We start from the raw sequence: 10,287 nt of genomic DNA on the forward strand, positions 1-10,287 counted from the left end.
GTGTGGTCCTGGTCAAGACAATCTCCTGAACTCCAAACTGAATGTCAGAATGGGAAAGAAAGGTGATTTAAGCGTGGCATGGTTGTTGGTGCCAGACGGGCCGGTCTGAGTATTTCACAATCTGCTCAGTTACTGGGATTTTCACGCACAACCATTTCTAGGGTTTACAAAGAATGGTGTGAAAAGGGAAAAACATCCAGTATGCGGCAGTCCTGTGGGCGAAAATGCCTTGTTGATGCTAGAGGTCAGAGGAGAATGGGCCGACTGATTCAAGCTGATAGAAGAGCAACTTTGACTGAAATAACCACTCGTTACAACCGAGGTATGCAGCAAAGCATTTGTGAAGCCACAACACGCACAACCTTGAGGCGGATGGGCTACACCACTCATCTCCACTACAAATAGGAAAAAGAGGCTACAATTTGCACAAGCTCACCAAAATTGGACAGTTGAAGACTGGAAAAATGTTGCCTGGTCTGATGAGTCTCGATTTCTGTTGAGACATTCAGATGGTAGAGTCAGAATTTGGCATAAACAGAATGAGAACATGGATCCATCATGCCTTGTTACCACTGTGCAGGCTGGTGGTGGTGGTGTAATGGTGTGGGGGATGTTTTCTTGGCACACTTTAGGCCCCTTAGTGCCAATTGGGCATCGTTTAAATGCCACGGCCTACCTGAGCATTGTTTCTGACCATGTCCATCCCTTTATGACCACCATGTACCCATCCTCTGATGGCTACTTCCAGCAGGATAATGCACCATGTCACAAAGCTCGAATCATTTCAAATTGGTTTCTTGAACATGACAATGAGTTCACTGTACTAAAATGGCCCCCACAGTCACCAGATCTTAACCCAATAGAGCATCTTTGGGATGTGGTGGAACGGGAGCTTCGTGCCCTGGATGTGCATCCCACAAATCTCCATCAACTGCAAGATGCTATCCTATCAATATGGGCCAACATTTCTAAAGAATGCTTTCAGCACCTTGTTGAATCAATGCCACGTAGAATTAAGGCAGTTCTGAAGGCGAAAGGGGGTCAAACACAGTATTAGTATGGTGTTCCTAATAATCCTTTAGGTGAGTGTATATATATATATATATTATTTCTTTATTTTGCAAAACTGGTTAGTAACTTAAGTGAGTTTGCAGATCGATGCCTGTCGTGGTCTGAGCTCATGATAAGAGTGTGTGTGATCTTCTCTATCTGCAGGTGTTCTCACACTGAATCTCTGCATATGCACGTATGATGATGTCGGTTCAGGATCCGAGCTGCTGACTTCAGTTGCGGGTTCAGCCTCAGTCTGAAGTGATCCAGATCCTCCAGTCTTGCTGGAGCGAGACTCTTCACCTCGGGTTTCCTCAGCTCATGCTCTTCGGGCCGAGTCACGTGATGATCCGTCTGGTCCTGCTGGAGCGAGACTCTTCACCTCGGGTTTCTTCAGCTCGTGCTCTTCGGCCGAGTCACATGATGAAGCGTCTGCTAAAGGGCCAGTGAAATAAACAGAGTTCATTCAGTCACAGTTTTACATAGAACGCATGGACCCTAAAGACACACGCTTGTCATGTTTTTCCATTTGATTTATGCATCCTCCCATTTCTATGTGAACAACCTCTGTAAATATTATGCAATTCTATAATGTTTACCAACGGAGTTAATGCTGTTTACAGCAGGAGTTCTTCTGTACCGCCTTTAATCTTGGTGAGTGACAACTTAGGAAACCCATTTACTTGTGTAGTGGTTAAACATCATGGGTGGCCTCCTGTGTAATCTCATACATGGAATTCCAAGTAAAGCGTCTTCCGAGGCTTTTCCATGACTTTTCCATGACTCTCCGTCAGCTTGCGACGCTACACTGTAAAACAATGGTCGTGATTTTAACGGTAAAAGACTGTAAAAATGCTAACGGTGAAAAACTGTTAATTGGTTAACAGAAAGAAAGAGAGTAACTGTGATAGATCTAACCGTATACATTTAATGTAGTTTTACAGTAAAATACCGTTGAATTAACAGTTTTTGGAAGTGAAAAGAACAAGTCATTGTATAATTTACAGTGAAAAAAATTTAAATTGACATTCCCAGAATTCCCTGCGTGACGCTTGTATTTTAGTTGAAATAACTGTTTCTTCATAGTTTTTTTTATTTTTCCTTGCATTTTTTAAATTTCATGTATGTTCCCATGATGAAGTTTAGTGTGTGTGTGAATGACATTATGCACTTTCTATTTATTAGTATTAACTTTCTTAACGTTCTTGTGATTGATCATGTGACTCTCATCACCACTGTGATTGGGTGGTTGTCAGTGTATTACAAAGGTTCAAAGCAGATATTAGTATTTCAATAGGTTGGTAAATTAACATTATATCAGTTAATGAAATACGGTATTTTACTGTAAATGTAACTTAAATCTGTAAAACCTAAAATGTTGCTGCCATATTTTTTACTGTAAATTTCTGCCAGTTTTTTTTATTTATTTTTTATAAATTAAACAGATTTTTTTTTTTTTACAGTGTATGGTCAAACTATCCTTTTGTTTGGCCACAATGGAACAATACAGGGCAGAAAAACACACTGCATCCCGAGCAAGCATTAAACTGCCCCGCATGTTGTTCATCTCTTAAAAAACAACATATATCTTTTATGTCTAGATTTTTTTTTTTTTTTTTTTTGCTTTACAACTTTGAAATGATACAATTCTCCAAAGTAATATCAAAATGTCAGAGGTCTCAGTCAGCAAACAGCAACAATAGCTCAGATAGACTTAATTCGCTCTCGCCCCGGGGTTCAGCTCTGTAATATCTCTCTTTTTTTGGGGCCGTTTTTATGAACCCACTTTGATGACCTATTCCCATCCCGGCCCCAAAGAAAAACAGCCCCCGAAAGAGCTGGGAAAAGAACATGTTCAGAGTCTCCGAGACTAATGTCACCCACTGCGCTCATTCGGCACCAGAAGTGACACGCCGTGACATCATTTCCTCTCCTTACTCTTCCCTGTAAGGAGCTGCAACCTCTCTATTCTTCCACTTCTACTGAGTTGTTTGGACTGTAATCCCTCATAACTGCTGGTTAGATCGAGCGTGACGATGGACTGAATTGGTTGCCCTTAAAGGTGGACTCTTTGTGACACATTTTTAAGACATTTTTGTGGACATATCAAGACTTACAGTAAATATATGTATGTATATGTGTTTTTTACACACATATATATTGTTTAACAATATACATAAACTACCAAAAGTAAATAAAAAAAAAGATAAATTAATACTTTTATTCCGCAAGGACACATTAAACTGGTTAAAAGTGACAGTACAGACATTGTTACTAAAACATATTTCAAATAATCGCTGTCGTATTCATCAAATTATTCTGAAAAATAAAATGTATGTTTCCACAAAAACATTAACTGTTTTTTTTTTAACACTGATAATAATCATAAATGTTTCTTGATCATCAAATCATCATATTAGAATGATTTGTGAAGGATCATGTGACACTGAAGACTGGAGTAATGATGCTGAAAATTCAGCTTTGATCACAGGAATAAATTACACTTTCCTAGATATTCACATAGAAAATAGATCTTTTAAATTGTAAAAATATGTCTGTATTTTTACTGTATTTTTGATCAAATAAATGCAGCCTTGGTAAGTAGCTCAAAAACATAAAAAAAATTACACCAAACCACAAAGATTGTACAATCTCCTTCATTCAGATAGACAGATGTTTATCTTTTATAGTAATTCTCAGCATTAGAACAGGCGTAAATGAGCCTCATGAGAGACTACATCAAGAGCTGTGAATGAACTGCAGTAATAGTGAGATCTGAGAAAGCATGGCTGGTGTGGCGACTCGTCTTGTTCTCTATGGGTTGAACAATAATCTCTGAGAATCTGACATCTTGTGGCATTTCACTTTGAATTACCAGCGGGAGAGAAATTGCTTTTTATTTGCTGATGGGCCTGAGAGAACATTATCTATTACTCCTGGAAACAGATTCAAACCGGACCAAACCATGATTATAGTCTTTCTTTGCCTGTATATTATTATGCTAATTCACAATGCTTGGTAAATGCAGCTATGTGCATGAGAATATAGATTTTTTTTATTTGCTTCACAGTATTAAAGTTAAAATCAAGAATTGGGAAAGTGGCTATAAAGTGCTTGTAGAATCATTTCCATGAAAGACTGTGGGTTTATTTGAACGAAGTTTATTTGAACCTACAGGTAATCATGTGAAGTAGTTTGATTTACTCCTCGAACTGTAAGTTTGTTGAGATATAACAGAAGTGAAGGAAAGACTGAATGGACTTTACTCTTAACATAAAGATGCATTATTCTAAAGGCGGGCGTATGTATTTCCACGACTGATGCTCATGGCCTGGTTTTTGTCTTTTGTGAGACACTGTAGTATTTTTTTTTCTTTTAAAGTATGAGATTGATTTGGCTTCAAACCTAATGGCTCTGGTTGGTATTTTACTGTCAGTGCAGATATTTCAAGCGAATGGCCCTTTAACAAATTCTGTACCGAAAGCACATTGTAATGTCACATAAGCTCGTCCAGTTCTTCAGTAACTAATGGCTGCCGCAGACCTAAGAGGGATAAAGCTGAATTAATTCAGATGGTCCTGACATTCATGCATAAATAAGGCATTTAGTGCTCTTTGCATATGCCCCATTTAGCAGAAGGGAGTTTTTTTATTGATACGGCGGTAAAACTGTTAAGAATCCATTATGCTTTAATTAATTGGGCTGATATTAATCAGACAAGAATAGCAGAAACAGTGAACAAATAGATTCGCCATGTCTCAAATCCAGAAATGGGTTCTGATGAAATGCACTTATCAGGTTTTAAACGTCTAAGGTTGTGTGTCCGGTTAAACTCCAAGGTTTTGGGTGCAAATTCATCAAATCAGAACAAGAACTACACACTATTAAAGAAAATAATAACATCAAGTCAACTTTAGGTGATTTCTATAGGTTTATCCGAAACAGATTGTTTCAAAGCAGCAGAAAAATAACCGAATCAGTGATGCAAACTTCTTCAAATCTAGTTCAGTTCATTATTAAACTCAGTTCAGTTCAGTGTTGATTCAGTTCAGTTCAATAACTGTGTAAAGATCGTAAATTATGACAACAAATTAAGACAATAGTGTCGTTTCTCACATGCAACAAGGATAAACATGTTGGCTGAACAAAATGATGAACAAATAATAGAGTTTTGACACACACTAAAATGACACAGCACAGTTATTTACACTGACACACACAGAGCAAAACCTCTTCTCAAGTCTCCAAAAGTCTAAACACATTTTCTGCTTTACACACATTTTGCAATTCAAAATGGCACTTTTTAAACACACTGATCATGGTTCTCTGCATAACACACAACAATCTGACATGAAGTCATGTGATTGCCATTTCAAAACACTGTTGTTCAAAATGACACTCCATGATCTGATTGGCCGATACATGTGTCACCTGACCAAACACCTCAATGCTTAATTGTTATCACTTCAGTCTATTTCTATTATTTCTGTGAGCATATTTGTGTTCAGTCCAGTGTAAATATTTCTGCTGTGCATATGTTGCACTGACTCGTTTGGTCAAAAATAAAAAAATGTAATGTTTCAACAGCATGTGTGTGTGCATCTGCAAATATTCCTGTGCATGTGAACAACCAGAAGAATTTTCTACAATTTGAACTATTTTAGTATTATGGCAAAGCATCCTGAAGATGAGACTGCTCTTCATTACGCCCAACAGTGTGTAGATGGTCAGACAAAAAAGTGTGCGCCATTTCGTGCAAAAGTTTGATTTTGATAATGATATGTGTAGTTTTGGTTGCAGAGCTTCATTTTGCAGGATATATGAGGTATTTTGCAGTTTGGGTGTGTGGTTTTGTGAATTGTGTTTAGTATTTGGATAAAACCAGCTTAGTTTGCAAAATTGTGTGTTAGCAATTGGAAAAAACTGTAATAATAATGCATTAATGTTTACTTTCTTCTGATACTGAACCTAGCATGTTGACATAAAATCTAAACCCTGATGACAAACCGGTTGAGAATCAAAGTTAAACCGCAAACTCAACATAAACTCAGCTCTCAGAACTCAATGATGCTTTTCCCACAAAACTGTCAGTCAGCGTTCGCTAATGATGAAAGGCCTGTCAGTCATCGGTGCGACAGCTCTTCTCCTCCGTTAACAAAGACATTAACCGTCTGAGTGAATGATGGGCGTCCTTGGGAAAAAAAACTCCATCAATCCCGACGTCTCGGAGTTCAGGCTGGTGTTATGAAGTGAAACAGAAGTCAGGGAAATCCTTCTTTGACACACGGTGCTAAAATCAAATTTAAATTGGAAATTTATTCTGCTTCTCAGAGCGTCCTCCGCCCTTTCCCATGATAGATTATGCATTGGAAATAAGCAGAGCCGCAGGGGTTAAACCCGGGCCGGGAACAACAGAGGATGCTGCAAAATAAAAAGGTTTTGATGGCCACGGGCCGACTTTAGTGCCGCTCTTCATATCAGCGTTAAAAGTGATTTGCGGCACCGTATGTGGCAAGGAATCAAAACTTCATTTAGGCAGATAAAGATGCCATTTGAGAGGCAGATAAAGCGCTGCATCATGGGCCGGTTTGGTCCGCGTGGGTCTTCAGATTTACAGGCCTGCTTTTTCTGCCCCATAAACGGCAAGTCTCCTTGCCAGGCGACACAGGGAAATGTTAATGGATTCATTTGTCAAGAAGGCCTTCCGCTTATTTACAGTCCACCTCCATTACGGCATTTCTCCTGTAAGACAAAAAAAAAAATACATCCAACGGCGAAAGTCAAAATATCGATTTATGGCTCGTCACCAAAGTGACTCAGCGCACCGAAAAACCAGACAGAGACCATTAACATGCAAAATATGCTAGCCGTCTCACCTCGCCATTACTGTAATCATGATAAGTAATCGCTGCGTAATTTACATAATTGGAGCATTTAAAAGTTGCTCAGTAACAGCGCTGAGCCGTGTGTCTGCTGGGTAACCGGGGCAAAGTGAGCCGCATCCGAGAGGAAAGAGCTGCTTTTACTGCATAAAACACTAATGGTCCTTTCTACCATTACTTTTCACTAGTTTTACACTAAATTTAAAGGAGTAGTTCACTTCAGAATTCAAATTTCCTGATAATTTACTCATGTCTTTCTTTCCTCATTTGAAAAGAAATGAAGGTTTTTGAGGAAAACATTCCAGGTTTTTCTCCATATAGTGACTTCAGTGTCCAACGGGTCGAAGGTCCAGATGTGAGTTTCAGTGCAGCTTCAAAGTCTCGACACGATCCAGCCGAGGAATAAGAGTCTTATCTAGACAAACCAGCCGACATTTTAGAACAAAAATGAACATTTATATAGTTTTAAACCACAAATGCTCGTCTTCACTAGCTGTGATGCGACACACATTACGTAATCAGGTTGAAGGTCACGCGTGACAAAAAATAATGCAAATGATTTGCTTAGTATTTTTGTCTTTCTTTCAGTAAAAATATCTAAATATTTTTAATCCTGATAAATTCAAGTCTTGTTTTCTGAATAATTGTTTAAAATGTTTGTGCTTAAAACAAGGATGAAATAAAACAGGATTATTTTTCTGACCCCATGACAGATATTTGTTATTGTTTTAAGCACACATTCACTTCATTTACATTTTTCAGAAAATAAGATTTAATATCTTCACTCATTTTAAGTAAACATATCGTGATTTAAGAATGTTTCGATATTTGTACTGGAAAACAAGATTTGTGATGAAGAGTTTCATCACTGCACATTATTATAAATAAAAACATCAAGAGTCTCTCTTACTTATCATCATCTTACCTCCCACTTTACACCATACAGCGAGTGAAATCAAGTCCTGCTGGTGAATACTCTAAAAAAACATCACTTTACGGAAGCAAAAGAGGCTTGCAAACAGCGTTGTGTTTAGCAGCAACTGTGTTTTAATGAGTCAAGCTCACATGTGGGATCCTCCGCTGGATAGTTAGAAAAAGGCTTCATTTTCACACCAGCCTTTGAATACTTTTTTATTAATATTGCATAATGAAATCCAATATTCCACTCACACTTTTTGGGATATAATCAATACTCACTTTTCAAAAGGGCTCCTCATCATGCCTGGAATTTTATGATTATTGAAATGGACATGGCCAGCATTCAGGAAACTGGAGCAGCGCCTCAGCCCTTTAAATGATGTGATCAATCATCCTGTTTCCAGGTCACCTGTAGATCCCGGGACACCTGTGGGAGGAGCGGTGAGGACACACACACACACACACACACACACACACACACACACACACACACACACACACACACACACACGTCTCCAGCAGAGACACAAGGACACACAGCAACACTCGCACCCTTCTATTACTCTTTGAATTATGCTTTATACAGATGTAAAGACACATCTGTTTCACTGATGCACTGCATCGTCTCCTTTTTATTTGAATCTTTTTTACTTGTTATAATCTGTTATGTGTAGAAGCTTGTTTCCGCCACAGAATAAAAAAAGGTAATTGCGATTTTAAATCTCGCAATTCTGACTTTTTATCTCGATTTGAGTGATATAGTCACAATTGCAAGTTATAAAAGTCAGAATTCTGTGATATAAAGTCGGAATTGCGAGATAAAAACTCAGTCAAAAAATGCAGTCTTTTTTACATTAGAATTGGACATTATAACTCGCAATTACGAGTTTATTCCTCACAATTCTGACTTTATATCTCACAATACTGAGGGATAAAGTCGCAATTATCTTATCAAATGTGTTATTCTGTGGCGGACACAAGCTTCAGTGGTTATGCATGCATTCAAGACTGTAAAACTGTGACAGTAATGTGACATGTGACAGTTCATTGGTAAACAGTGAGTTGTTACTGTACAGTATGGTGAAAAACGTATAGATTTAATTTTACAGAAAAACACTGGTACAATTTTTCAAAGTGGAAAAGAAGTGAAAAAGTCCAGTCAAAAGTTTGGGGTCGGTAAGAGTTTTTTATGTTTTTGAAAGAGTCTCTTCTGCTCACCAAAGCTGCATTTATTTGATCAAAAATACATTAAAAACTGTGAAATATTATTACAATGTAAATCATCTGTTTTCTATGTGAATATCTAGTAAAGTGTAATTTATTCCTGTGATCAAAGCTGAATTTTCAGCATCATTACTCCAGTCTTCAGTGTCACATGATCCTTCAGAAATCACTCTAATATGATGATTTGATGATCAAGAAACAATTATGATTATTATCAGTGTTGAAAACAGTTCATATTTGGAAAATCTTTGGTGAATAGAAAGTTCACAAGAACAGCATTTATTTGAAATATAATCTTTTGTAACATTATAAATGTCTTTACTGTCACTTTTGATCAATTTAATGCATTCTTAATGAATAAAAGTATTAAAATGACAGACCCAAACCTTTGAACTGGTATAACATTTCCACCCCTTTTTACTGTACGTTTTAACGTTGATATTTATTAATTTCCTTAATCACATTTTCTGAAGGAGTGAGTATCTGCAATGCAACATTAATAATGCTGTTTTTAGCATGTTTCTGTGGCTGATTTGTGTTCATCTGACTGCATGACTCCAGGAATGATTTCAGCCTGAAGCAAAGACAGTGTGAGGCGAGTTACTGCCAAAGTTTAGTACTCAGGGTTAGTAGTTTGTTAGCAAACAGCAGTAAATAGTACTTATGCGCGGATGCTGTGTGTGTGTGTGTGTGTGTGTGTGTGTGTGTGTGTGTGTGTGTGTGTGTGTGTGAGTGTGTGTGTGGGATTGATGAAGAGCAAACAGATCATTATGTTCAGCCAGTGTCTTTGTGTTAGTGTTTACCTCGGTGGACTAATGAGCCGTCCTGTGTCTTCATACACCATCATGCACTCCCACACACAGAAGGAGCGACGCCACATGTCCCAGTGATGATCAGCAGTGGCTTTCTCATGTGAGAACAAGCATTTGGCAAAAACATTCTGAACCAGGAGGGTTTGAGCGATGACCTCCCGCGACCCTCATCATGTGAAGAAGCAGCACGAGTCAATATCAGAGAGTCGATATCAGAGAGTCTCCGTGACCTTTTTAAGAACATGAAAGCTTTTTGTTCATTTCTTTTTAACTGACGCCCACCGGCATGCATGCGTGATAACACTGGCACAGAAGACTTGTGTAACGCTCACTCCTCCTCAACGCTGTCGAAAGGCCTCCTTAACAAACAAACACCCACAAACACACACACACACACACAC

Source organism: Leuciscus leuciscus, assembly GCF_965113295.1.
Source record: "Leuciscus leuciscus genome assembly, chromosome: 24".
NCBI lineage: Eukaryota > Metazoa > Chordata > Actinopteri > Cypriniformes > Leuciscidae > Leuciscus > Leuciscus leuciscus.